The sequence below is a fragment of the Chlorocebus sabaeus genome, chromosome 20, assembly GCF_047675955.1.
Source record: "Chlorocebus sabaeus isolate Y175 chromosome 20, mChlSab1.0.hap1, whole genome shotgun sequence".
Classification (NCBI taxonomy): domain Eukaryota; kingdom Metazoa; phylum Chordata; class Mammalia; order Primates; family Cercopithecidae; genus Chlorocebus; species Chlorocebus sabaeus.
Window position 1 is genome coordinate 88,177,477 of NC_132923.1, and position 13,662 is coordinate 88,191,138.

Sequence of the window (13,662 nt, forward strand, 5' to 3'; positions counted from 1 at the left end):
TTGTGATTGACCTAGTTGGGAGGACGTGCCCACTTCTGGGCAAGTCAGTTCTGGCTTGGGAGAAAGAATATGCAAGGACAAGGCAGCCTCTCTGGAACCACATGGTTGGAGTTGGAGGGTGGGTTGGTACCTGTTTTCAGAAAAGAGGGTCTACCATTTCAGAAGAAAGAAGGGGACATAGGCAGATAGAGCAATGGGTATCCACACCAAGTTTGCTCCCTGGGGCAAGTTCTTGTTTGTAAGAAATAGGAGAAGACAGCAGAGTTTCATAGCTTAGAGAAATGAAGCAAACTACAGTATTCTGTCTCTAAAGAGCTATCGCAGAATGGGTGGGACAGACCTTTTTTTCAGGTTGGGGATATGGGAAGAGGTAGAGAAATAGAACTTTTTAATGACTATAGCTGCTTGAGAATGGAGTGTGTGTGTGTGAGCTGTGAGCTTTGCTTTACTAAAAGTGTTCAACTTTTAGTCATGTGTCACTAAAAGTGTTCAACTTTTAGTCATGTGTCACTAAAAGTGTTCAACTTTTAGTCCAAAAGGATGCACAGAGGAAACTCAACTGTTGGAAGACATTCTAGTGAAATTCCATTTGAGTCCCTTCCAACTTCAGTGACAGATTTTTATGGCCCATGACTGCTGTCAGGTGAGAGATGGTGATTGCTAAGACAACAAAGGTCACACAGTTGGGGTACTTCAGAGATGCACCAATGTAACCCATTCTGCTTACCCTCATTGAGGATCCCAGTGAAAATTTCCTGAATTAAAGAGCAACACAGGTATTGATCAGATTAAGCATTTGTGCTTCAAAACAAATGCATATATTAGAGCAGGGATTAATGAAAAAGTCAGTCCTGAGGTGCAATGTAATTTTCTTGGCTATGAAACTCAACTGTTATCTTGGTCCTCCTATGTGAATTTTGCTTTCCTAGGTCCTTTCACAGTATACCTTTTGTGTCACGGCTTGCATAACCGTAACTCTAGGATATTTGCCTCCTTCCCCAGCTCATCCTTCTTTGTCTATAAAAGAAGGTGTGAACTGTGCTCACCAAATCCATATGCAGAGATAGAATGATTATGGTTTGCTGCCTTTCTCTAAGCTTTGAAACCCCACTGTCTTCTAGTTCTTACAGACACGAACTTGCCCCTGACCTCTCAATGTCATCCTGATCAGCTTTCCTTGCAGAGAGAAGCTGCTTCTGATTTTCTCAGGAAGTATCTGTAGTCTGCAGAATTCTGCCCTCCCAGGCTTCTGTGTTGACTGCAGTTTCCCTGATAGAATCGCAATACTTCCTTCTCAAGGAGAACAAGCTCCTACATTTTTTTTCCTGATTTGGCTGATAATAGATATTCAATAACTGCATGTTGAGTTAAATTGGATTGAACACAGAAAATCCTATTATGCCAAATGCAATATGGCTTATAGATGCAAAACAATTATTCCCAGGTAGGATGGTGAGGCACAGTGAAAAACAAACCAAAAAAAAAAACATAAAAATGACATTGGACCAGAAAGAGTGACAGAGTGGAAACCATTGAACAAAGTGGTATTTAGATAAATCCCCAAAGAGAGAAATGGGAGTTTGGGGGCAGCCTGGGGGAGGAACACAAGGGAAGTAGGTTAGGGTTGCTACAGAGGAAAAGGCTTCAGCATGCCATTGCTGTCATTAATTATTGATTTACTCACAAACAACTGGGCGCTCGTTCATGCTGCAAAACACAGATCCAGCTGGAGTGAGTTACAGAGATGTTAGGAAATGATTTGCATCATGAATACATTGATCATCAGCTGGTTAGATCTTAGTAAGTACATCTTGGGCGCTGAGTTAGTTGTATAAGCAATTTTCTTACTGAAAGGCTACTCATTTATGCCTCAAGCAAGGGCGTGGAGCACTAATATAGGAGTCAAGCTGGCCTGGAAGAGGATCCCAGCTCCCTTGGTTCCTTCCTCTCTTCCCCACTCTCTCTTTCCTCACTCAATCTTTTACTCCACTTTTTCCTTTCTTCTTTACACAAATATTTATTTATATATGGGTTTTCTATGTGCACTGAGGTTCTAGTAGTGAAAAAGAAAAACCCCAACTCTTGCAATACAGTGGGGAAATAGACTTTAAACAAGTAAATACTGATAAATATATATTTATAAGATGTGTCAGGGGCTACCAAGAACAAAAGCACAAAGTATGACTTCTACGTAGAATGGTCATAAGTCTTGGCTTTCCTGGGGCAGTTCTGGTTTATACCTGTTGTCCTGGAGTATCTTTTAACAACGTCCTCTTTTCACTCTCAAAACTGTTCTGATTTGGATGATAAATTATACACTCTCTCTAGTTAAAAATGATGTGAGGCCACACGCGGTGGCTCATGCCTATAATCCCAGCACTTTGGGAAGCCAAGGCAGGCGGATCACCTGAGGTCAGGAGTTCAAGACCAGCCTGACCAACATGGCAAAACCCGGTCTTTACTAAAAACACAAAAAAAAATTAGCCAGGTGTGGTGGCACATGCCTGTAATCCCAGCTATTCGGGGGGCTGAGGCAGGAGAATTGCCTAAACCTGGGAGACAGAGGTTGCAGTGCAACATTGTGCCACTGTACTCCAGCCTGAGCGACAGATCAAGACTCTGTCTCAAAAAACAATAATAATAATAATAATAATGCAAAAACACCTAGCACAGTGCTGGTGTGTAGCAGACCCTCAACAACCATTACCTGGATCTGATTTAAATTCACATTTGACTTCAGACATCTTTGTGCCCAGTTGCAAACACTGCAGTGCCCTGAGGCATCTGCCTTAACAGCTTTAAGTGCATTTCTGCTCCTGAACTTCAGTATCACATACATAGTCACTCAACCCTGAACTATCTGAACTGCCAGGACAACTTCTGAGCTTGTTTCTAAATGCACAGCCTCACTCCTACTGTCCAGATTGCCTTCTGCCCATAGAATCAACAAGCAGAGAATCAGCGAGACCCTCCAACATCAACTGTCATTCCTTCAGGCCCTGTGCTGGGTGCCGAGGAGTTCGCAGCCTGGTGGAGACAGACATTTACAGACAGTTACTCTAGATGCATTTATAGAGTGAAGCACAGGGGTTGTGGGAGCCCAACCCAGGAGGCAACACCTGAGCTGATACATGAGGGATGCTCAGGCCAGGGAGGACTTTCCAGGCAGAGGAAACAGCATGTGCACCTGCCCTGAGAGGGTGGGTGGCTTACTCAGGAGACTGGAAGTCATTCAGTGTGGCTGGTACCAGGGGCAGACAGAAGGGGTAGTTGCGACACAGGGAGCAATCTGGACTTTATTTTCATGGGAATAGGCAGCCACTGAGGACTTTAAGCAGGGAATTAACAAATTAGGTTTGCATTTCAGAGAGACCCCTCTGGTGCTTGTTAGAAAAATAGATTTGGATGGTGCCAAACTAGAGACTGTGAAACCATTACAGCTTGCTGCTGTGGAGTTGAAAAGGAACAAGAGGAGTCTAGCGGTAATAAGGAGCGAGACCTAAGGGACATGGTGACTGTGGCTGATGGGAGGGGAAGGAGTCTTGCATGATCCCTGTGGTTTTCACTTGGGTAGTCAAGTAGTGTGGCACTTTGCCTGAGATGGGAACCCAGGAGGAACAGTTAGTAAGGGCCAAGTGATGCATTCATCTTTAGAGGTGCTCAGTGTACAGTAGACCTGAAGTGATATGTCTGGCCTGCACTGGAAGGCTTCTGGAATGAGCCCTTCTGTGTGCTTCTAACCTGGCAACAGGAGCCTACTGTCCTTGTATTAGTGATGACATTGACTTCAAAGGCTGCTTTCCTAGCCCTGTGCTCACTAAAATCTTACCCCTCTTGGGACATTGGGTATTAAATGATGATCTTGAAAACAAAGTGTTTAACCAGGAGGACTGCCCTGGACCTGAGATATAAAGTGTTTCATGCTCCACTCCCATGATAGGTCCCTGTGAATACTGTGGCCTGGCACCTGTTTGCCAGTTGTGATTGATTGTCCCCCCAGGGAAAGGGTCTGGTTAGCTCATCTCAGGGTCTCTGGTGTCCAGCAGAGACTGGACACCAGACGCTGAGCAAATGACGAAGCGAACCGAGAGCTTCTGTGACTTGGTTTTAGAAGACTTTCCTGATAAAAGGAAGAATTGAACCACAGACCCCTCCCCAATCTTCTTTCTCCCTCAGAATATCCCCTGATCCCACTGCCACCATCACTGTGCCCTCCTTTAATGAAGGCTCTGATCTGGTGACAGAGGTTTCCCTGCAACCTGCTGAGATTGTCCAACACTCCCAGGGATAGAACCTGAGATGGCATCACCCACTCCCATTCCCATGAGAGAGGATTCTGATCATCTTCACATACTTGCTTCAGCCCTGGACTCAGCATCTACCCCATTTTACCCCGCCCCCTCCTCATTGAAATTAGCTCTCTATGGCCATCAAGGGCTCACTCAGATCCCAGATCCCTTGTCTTCCCAGTCCCTAACCTGTCCTCACCATCTAACCATATCTTGTTTGGGAGCTGCGCTGAGACATTTTGATATCTTTAGTGGTGGTAAAGACCAGGGAGCCAGTTCTAACTGTGCTATAATCCAGGCCTCTCCTTCCAATTCTGATTTTAGATCTGAGATCTAATTAGCACTGGAAATGATATTACCTTTCAGGCGAGAGCTTACCCCCATCCACGGGAGTTTGGCTTTCTCCTAGCACACACACCACACAGTATGACAGTGACTTCACATCACACAATCGGCCACACAACCAGAGTCACTCACCCACAAGGCCATAGACAGCACCCTCCTCTCACAGCTGTATCCAGTTAGTGATCTTAGAAAGCTAAGCCCATATGTGAATGGGCTTCCTAGGACCATCCATCTGCAACTCCACTAGCATCTAGCTATGTACTTGTCAGGGCACCCAGAGTTTGATGAAGCTAAATAACAAAGTAATGTTTGCTTTAAAATCCTCAGTTAATTGACTGCAGCACACATTTTTCAATGTTCCCATTTGCAAGACTCTTGAGCTATCTCTGGGGTTACAGAGATTAATAGGGCAGAGTCCCAGGTCACAAGAAGCTTACAATCTGATGAGAAGGCCAGACCCTTATGAAATTTTAATTCCAGGCAGTCAAGAAGGTGTGCTATAATTAAGTAAACACAGTGCTTTGGAAACATGGGGCTGAAAGAGATTAATCCATGTGGGGGTGGGGGGTGGGTGATCCAAGGAAGCTTTTTTGAGAAATCTGCATTTGTACTGGCCCTTTGGAGATTAGTAATACTTCATCAGGTGGCTGAGCTTTGGAGAGAAGGGAAGTTATAGGGAAAGGGGAGAGGGCATTCCAGGAAAAGCTGAGCAATGGAATGGAGGTAGAAGACCTCAGCTTCTGGGCTTGGTGTGCAGGATTTATAACAGGTAGCTGTGAGAGGGCATGTGAGGTGCAGGCTGAGGAAGCCCATGGATGGGTTTGAACACTGCCCCAAGGCATTTGGCTTCTTCCTATGGCCCAATGCTCTCTTCTTACTAAAATCAAGGTCTCAGGCCCTCTTTTAAATTGATTTTTAATTGAATTAAATACCACAACTAAAAAAAAAATCAAAGCAATGAAACAAAGTGCCACTCGTTAGGAATATTCCAGCATATATCCTCTCTCAGTCTTGAAAATCAGAGTAGTCAGTGGAGAGTCCTCAAAGACGCTGGAGCAAGGGAAAGAGAGATCAATGAAAAACATTTCCAGCCACTCGATTCTTCAATCTAGAAATCTTGGAGTCATTCTAAAATTTAAATCCACCTGGGTCTGTCTTCCCTGCTTTAAATTCTTTCAGTGGGCCTGCATTACTTCTGGAATAAAGGCTAGTGTTTTCTGGCATGCTGTGCAAAAACATGCCCTATTCATTTCATTCAGTACCTTTCTGTACTCCCAGGACCTAGCACAGAACCCGGCACTGTAGAGAATATTCTGTTGAATGATGAATTCACGGATGAATAAACAATGCATGCTTTAGAAAATTACTAAGGCTGCAGTGTGGAGACTGGGTCAAAGGAGGTGAGACTACGTGGGAAGAAGGGAGACCAGGTAGGTGCTTATTGCCATAGTCCAGGTGAAGAATGATGAGATCCCAACTCAAGTGAAAAGGCTGTTGCTAAGAAGAACCCCCCAGGGTGTGTCTGGGGAGGTGAACAGGTTTCCACCAGCCCTTTCCTTTACCTCCTGAGTCCCTCAGAACCCAAAGTTGCTATTTTGAGAGGTTTCTACACTCCGAGGTGATTTTCCCCCATTTACTAGAGGAGAAAGGCCCTCCTCAGCTGCTGCCTGTGTTGCTATAACAACTTGGCTGCAGCTCTTTTAGACAGATCCGTTTCCTTAAATCATTTAAGGAAAATTAGCTGCCATAACAACGCAGAGCAGTTTTTAAAATAGAGCAACACGGGGCTGGCTTTTTTCCTTTCCTTTTCTTTTCTTGCCTCCTGCAGTCCTTAAGATAAGCTGCTCTCTTTCTGTCAAATAAATAAATAAATGATAACACATTTACTTGACAAACAGAGCAGCTGGTGACATGGTCAAATAACACACACAGAACCAGCACTCATTCACACCAACCCACAAAATACACACACAGATACACACACATGCACGCACGCAACATAGCCATATGCAGAAAACACATACATTCACAAATCAAACAGAAAATACGTAGACATACAAACATAAACATGGTAAATAAAAACAGGCACATAAACAAGTATGCAGTTCTACATAATTACACCAAGGAGACATACAAAAACCCACAGCACAGTTTCACCATTCAATTAAACCGAGGTCTGTTCTCAGGGGAAGCAGAGGTCCCACTGGGTCGCCAGGCTAGAAGGCCCTCAGATGGCAACTCCTCACTAGGAACCACGGCACCTGAGTGTCCATACCTGACAGACTTTCGAGCCCATGGGCCTGGAGGAGATGCTTTTTGTGGAAGGAGTAAACCCACTTTGTGGAGGGTGAGAGGTAAAGGGTACCCCTCATACACCCCACATACACACTCAGAAATAAACTAGGAGGACAGGAGACCATAGCCATGGCATTCTGGGTGAGGTAATTCTTTACACCCTATGGTAGGACGTTTATCACTCCCTAGGAAAAGACAGAACCAGCCCTGTTAAAAATCACATCCCTAGGGCACTTGCAGACTATGTCACTGAGGCCTTAGCAACTCTGGGAACTAGGCTGTGGGTCCCCAAACCTTTGTTCCACCCCCATGTCTCCTGACTTGATTATCCCAGAGGTTCCCTGCAGGGAGCAGCTGAAACTGTGTGGCAATAAATGGGGCTGGGAATACGAAGTCCTCCGCCAGGGTGGCTGAACCACTCATTTTCTTGGTGCTCATAGGTGAGTCTCTTACCCTCTCTGGGACTTTACTTTCCACCTTGTCTATACCTTGTAGAGGTTGAAGATGGGTCTCCAAAGAGCCCCTCTGGCTCCAGCTTTCTGTGCCATTGTAGAGATGTCTGTTGGGTATAGGTCTTGATCCACTGATGGGCAGAACTTCCACAAGGCACAAAAGTCTTGGCTGCTGCCAAGGACAGACTGATTGGATGCTTAATGAAGGTGCTTAGTACAAAGCAGATACTCCATAAACATTAGTTTCCAAAGCCTCAGTGTGCCCATCTGCTAAAAGAGAAGAAAAATCTCTGACCTGCCTACCTCACCAGTTGTAGAGCAAGATCCAAAATATGTGAATATAAAGTGTTTTATAAAGGTGAGGAAGGATTCTTGCCATGGAGAGGAATGTCCTGTTGAAATGTTCAGACAACAGCCAGCTGCTGGAGGTGCCATGAGGGATAGATTAAAGCACCCACACCAGCACCATGGATTGCACACTTAGGTCTGCTCAAATAGTTTTCCACTCCTACCCACATGCCCCAGGAAATCAGTAAATAGCCACTGGGGTGAAAGGTTCAATATGGAAACAAAGACTTGAAGTAAATGTGATATTGTACAGGGGGCTCTGAGAACACAGGGTGCTTTGGATTCATGAAATTTTTACAGTTTTCCCTACAACAGTTTGAGATGGTTTATGAAACTTTAAGGAATTTTACGAGAAGTCATTACTTTTCTGAAGGGCAACTTCTCCCACCTGTTATAAAAGACATGGTTTTTCTAAGTCTAGATTTTCACTTTGACTCCAGCAGAAAGCAGGGTAGAGATGGATTTCATGCTTCTGAGTAATATTCCTGTCCAGCAGGTTGTCTCCTTCAATTTTTGTAACACCTTTTCATCCCAAAACACTCCGGATACCTCTCAACTACTGACTAGATATATATTATTTCAAATGTAGAGTTTCTAGAAGGTTCTTTTTGAGTCCAGCCCATTAAACTCTCTATGCCTCAGTTCCCCTATTTGTAAATTGGGAATGGCAATGCCCGTCTTCTGGAATTTCTGTTAAGAATAGATAATATGCATATATATAACCTTTAGTAGCAGGTATATGAGAATAGACTTTACGTACCTGGCTATTGCAGCACTTACCTCACTGTCCCCCAGCCCAGCTCCCATACTCCACTATACACTGTAACTCTATTAAGGTCTTAGCCTTAGCATTAGTCATTTTTATATCCCCAACACCCAGCACAGGGGACAGGCCCTCAATGAATGTGTCCCAGGAGAGAGGGAGAAAAGGCAGGCAGGAAAGAAGAAAATCACTCATTAAAACCCAGAAATGCATGACTGTAATTCCAGCATTTTGATAGGCCAAGGTGGGAGGATCGCTTAAGGCCAGGAGTTTGAGACCAGCCTGGTCAACAAAGTGAGACCCCATCTCTAGACAACAAAAAAGAAAGATAGAGAGGCAGAGAGGGAAAGAGAGAAAGAGAAAGAAAGAAAGAGAGAGTGAGAGAGAAAGAGGGAGGGAGGGAGGAAGGAAGGAAGGAAGGAAGGAAGGAAGGAAGGAAGGAAGGAAGGAAGGGAGGGAGGGAGGGAGGGAGGGAGGGAGGGAGGGAGGGAGGGAAGGAGAAAGAAAAAATGAATTAGTTTGGTATGGTGGTGCAGGCCTTTAAATCTTGGCTACTTATGAGACAGCAGCAGGAGGATCCCTTGAGCTCAAGAGTTCTTGGCTATAATGAGCTATAATCGCACCATTGCACTCCAGCCTGGGCAATAGAGCAAGACACTGTCACGTGCTCACACACACACACATACACACCTGGAATTAACATCTGAAAAGACTTGTGAAAATACAAATTCACTGAGTAAAGTGGATAAAAAAATGTTCCAAGCCAAGTGACACTCTCAAAATCCTCCTTACTCTTTAGAACCCACCTCCAAGTCCATCGTCTTCAAGGGTTCCCTATATACTTTGTTACACAATGAACCCTCATTTCTTTGTTCTTCTGCAAACCCCTCCAGTGCAAAGGACCTACCTTCACCTCCCTGCTGCCCTGACCAGGGCCAGATGCTCATTGGTAGTTCAGTGAGAACCTCTTGAGCAGTTGACTGATCAAAATGCAGTCTCTCTAGAGGGCAGTTGTTTGGATTCCTACAGGCATCCCACAGAGCTGGGTAAACCCCCTGGTTAAGGTGCAAATCATGCTGTGTTTTAGTGATCATTTTCCTGTTGCCTCGTTTATTCTTTGAGCTGCTCAAACATAAAAATTGTGTCTTTTTCATCTTGTTTCTCCATCTTCTGTCAGAGTCCAACACTTAGTAGGCACTCAATGAGTGTTTAGGGAAATCTTGGTAGCTCCCTTATCTGACCCATCATTTCCCAGCAAGACAGCACTGAAACATCCCAGAGAAATTCATTGCACTTGCAACTTTCAAACCTCCATAATTCTCTCTCACTGTATTGTATTTCCATGAACTAATCTTTCCTTCATATTTTGCCCCCACTGATCCTCTGTCACAAAGAGCTCCTACATATGGAATCTCTTCTCAAGCTCACAAATTTGGAAATTCTGGAGCATTAGAATCCACCCACATAGAATCTCCATCAGAAACCCACAGATTCTAAAGTTTTCTTCTTTGCTCCCTCTCTGCTGCTGATATCTATTCAATTTACGTTGGTTTCAAAATTAGACCAAACTTGCTTCTCCATTTTCTATGTCCCATGGTCACTCAATTACCCAGGCCACAAATGAGCTAAAACAGAATCTCTGTGGGTAGCCCAACACTCCTGCAATAACCTCTTGTCAGTTACCGAACCATTCTAGTTTACCCCAGGTCATCTCTTCCAGGAACTTTTCCAGTTAACCCACCCCATCCATTTCTTACTCCTCCCATATACTCCTCCCTTTCCATGCCCCCGTCTGAGCAGGTTGCGATCTACATATAGCCTGCTACCCCATTAGGGACTCAGCTGAGCAGGCTGCAGAGTACAGGTTACATTTTAGGGTGTTTTGTGTTCAGCATGTGTGGAACTTCTCCAAGAGTTATTTTTGCTTGTTGCCGTTGAGAGGCTCTCGAGCCCAAGATGAATTCACTCTAGTACATCAAATAGCATATTGCACTTCAGAAATCGGCCTTAGCCATGGGAAATCAAGTAAGCCAGATGCCTAATTAGTCCATTATTTACTGTGGTGGAAAGAGCTGAATTCTGATAAGAAAAGGACCAGGCTAATCACTCCTTCCAGCAAGAACTGAAGTGTTTAACCTTCTATCAGGAAATTGCCCCTATTTTCTTTAAGTCCTAATGCCCATCTCCCAACTCCTATACCGGTCCCAAGTGTCTGGCTGTGGGAAGTCTTATCAGCTTGGGTATGGCCCTGCCTTCTGGCCAATGAGCCTTGATGCTCTACCACTCAGCAAGTCTTTCCAGGCTTGCTTTCACTTGAAGGCTACTAAAGTGTATACATAATCTTCCCTATACAGTAATCTTCAAAAGGAAAAAGTCATTCATTTACCTATTAAAGATTTCCTGAGTGCAAGCATTGTATGCTAGAACACAATGGCAAATAACAGTCCCTTCCCTCAAGGAGCTGATGATCTAGATTACAGCAGTGGTTTTCAAACTGTTCTTAGAAAAGTTGCAAGGGGTCTGAGGAGGCTTCTCTCCATTTTACGCAAAGCAGGATAAGTCTGTGGTTAAGAGCTCAGGCTCAGGCCCAGGTTTAAATCTCAAGTCAACGTTGACTCAATAACTTTGCTACCTTGGGCAGGTTTCTTAACCTTTCTGAGCTTCAGTGTCCTTATTTGTAAGGAGTTGTTGTGAAGATTAAATGAGATGATGCCTGTGACTTACTTAAGGCATTGTGCCAGGCACATAATTCTCAAAAAAACTTAACTATTATTAGTATAAGAAGTGTATTTGAGGCCAGGCACAGTGGCTCACGCCTGTAATCCCAGCACTGTGGGAGGCCAAGGCGGGTGGATCACCAGAGGTCAGGAGTTTGAGACCAGCCTGGCCAACATGACGAAACCACATCTCTACTAAAAATACAAAAATTAGTTGGGCAAGGTGGCGGGTGCCTGTAGTCGCAGCTACTCGGGAGGCTGAGGCATGAGAATCCCTTGAACCTGGGAGGCGGAGGTTGCAGTGAGCCGCGATCATGCCACTACACTCTGGCCTGGGTGACAGAGCAAGACTCCATCTGGGAAAAAAAAAAAAAAAAAAAAGTGTATTTGAATAAAAGATTCCTTGAGCATAGAAAGTTTGCAGACTTCTGGTCTGGAGCTCCAGACCAAGTCAACCAATGATTGAAGCACAGGGTAGCACATGTTAATGATAGACAACGGCTCCAGCTACCATGTGGGTAAAGTAGGGTCATGTGAACTGGACTTAGGGGTCAGGCAAGGCTTTCCGGAAGAGGTAACCTCTCAGATGAGCTTTGAAGGAAGAGTAGGATTTTTTTAGACAAAGACTGGGGGAAGCATCACAGGCAGAGGGAGCAGATACGTAAGGACACCGGTATTAGGCAGGTGAACATACTTGGGAATTATAAGGAGTTTGGTTTGCTGGACTGGACAAGGGGAGCATGTGGAGAAGGGGCAGCAGGCAAGGTTGGGTGGCAGGCAGAGACAAGTCATAGAGAGCCCTGTGGGACCCCAGGAAGCTTAGACTTGACCCTGGGAGCCATGGATGACAATCCTTCAGGGAGTAGAAATACACAGAATTCAAAAGAGAGAGAGAAAAAAATCTTACTATGAGTTTCTGGGGTTTAAAATATATTGTTGTGTTTAAAGCTTTGAGCCAGCAATTGCAGTACTAGAAACCTAGACTTTAAAAAAATCTGAAGTGTGAATAAGGATTTATGGGAAAAAAAACGGCCACAGAATAATTGTTTATAAATAGTGAAAAACCCAGGAAAATCTAAATGCCTAACAGTGGTAAACTGATTAAGTCAATCATGATACATTCATATAATGGATGTTTATGAAGAGTTTATGTTATTGTTAAAATGCTTATGCTATAATTTTAAGGGGAAAAAGCAGAAGACAAAGTTGCATATGTATTATATGTTAAGACATATATAACAACTAGGTTTAAAACATACACAAAAAGAATGGATGTAAACTAGATGTTAGCAGTGGTATTTCTGGGTACTAGGGTGTTTTTTTTCCTCTGCTTTTTTATATTTTCCAACAGTTTTCCACAAGTATATGTTAACTTTATAACTAGAAAAAAATTAGGGAAGGAGGAGGGTACCTAGCCACCCACATATGAGGAGGAGCTTTATTTTATAAAACAGAACCAAACTCATCAGAGTCCATTGCCTGGTTCTAGGTCAGCCCATAGGATAAAAGCCTCATGAATCCAGCCCAACCCATATGATAGAAGAAAACTGGGTTCAGTACCCATCTATCCACCAGTCTGTCTAACCAGCCATCCTTCTATCTCTCTTTCCATCCATCTTATCTCTACCTTCTCTGTTCAAAACTCCTGTCCCAGAGGACTTCCCATATTCAGGCTCCTAACGTCCTAGGAAGGTTTCTAACTCTTCATCCTCTTTATAAGTATAACAGGGAATCTACCTATCCCTTCCCTAGAGCACACCTCACATTTCCTCCTTTGACCCCTCTCAGTCAACTAAGTCTTTGGCCTCCCAGCGCTGCCCTGTCAGCCAGAAGGACTTGAGACAGACTCTTTAATCTGATAGGGATTAAGAGTAAGGACTCTGAAGTAAAAAATTGTCTCTAGCCTCCAGTTCTGGCTCTACCTGCCACCCCACCTTTCTAAGCCTCCATAGCTCTGTCTGCAAAATGGGGGTAATACCATCTCTTACAGAAGTGTTGTGAGGATTAAAAAAGGCACCACACACACACACACACACACACACAAATCCACTAAGCACTTATATAGTGTGGTCTTTTTTAAGGCTGGTAAATTGTAAGCAACCAATAAATGTTAGCATTTATTATCAGCTCAAATCTAGTAATATACAATAGCTAATATTTCAATGTTACTTTCACAAAGGGATCTTCTGAATAGTATTTCATTATCACCAATTATCACCATCTTTAAACTTTAGCATTTTAAAAACAGCTATAGCTCTAATTATTGAAATAGCAATGCAAGTAGCTTTTAAAAGACAGACTGGGTCAGGCATGGTGGCTCTTGCCTATAATCCCAGCACTTTGGGAGACCCAAACAGGACGATTGCTTGAGGCCAGGAGTTCAAGACCAGCCTGGGGAACAAAGAGAGTGCCCCCGTCTCTACAAAAGAAATTAAAAATTAGCCGAGCATGAT

At 44.0% G+C, this 13,662-nt stretch overlaps 1 protein-coding gene across 4 annotated transcripts in view; it reads left to right on the forward strand.

Annotated features, from left to right (window-relative positions):
• LOC103224854 (AGBL carboxypeptidase 4) overlaps positions 1-13,662 on the forward strand; it is a 1,478,618-nt gene that overhangs the window by 1,374,254 nt on the left and 90,702 nt on the right. The gene's annotated exons all lie outside the window — the stretch shown is intronic.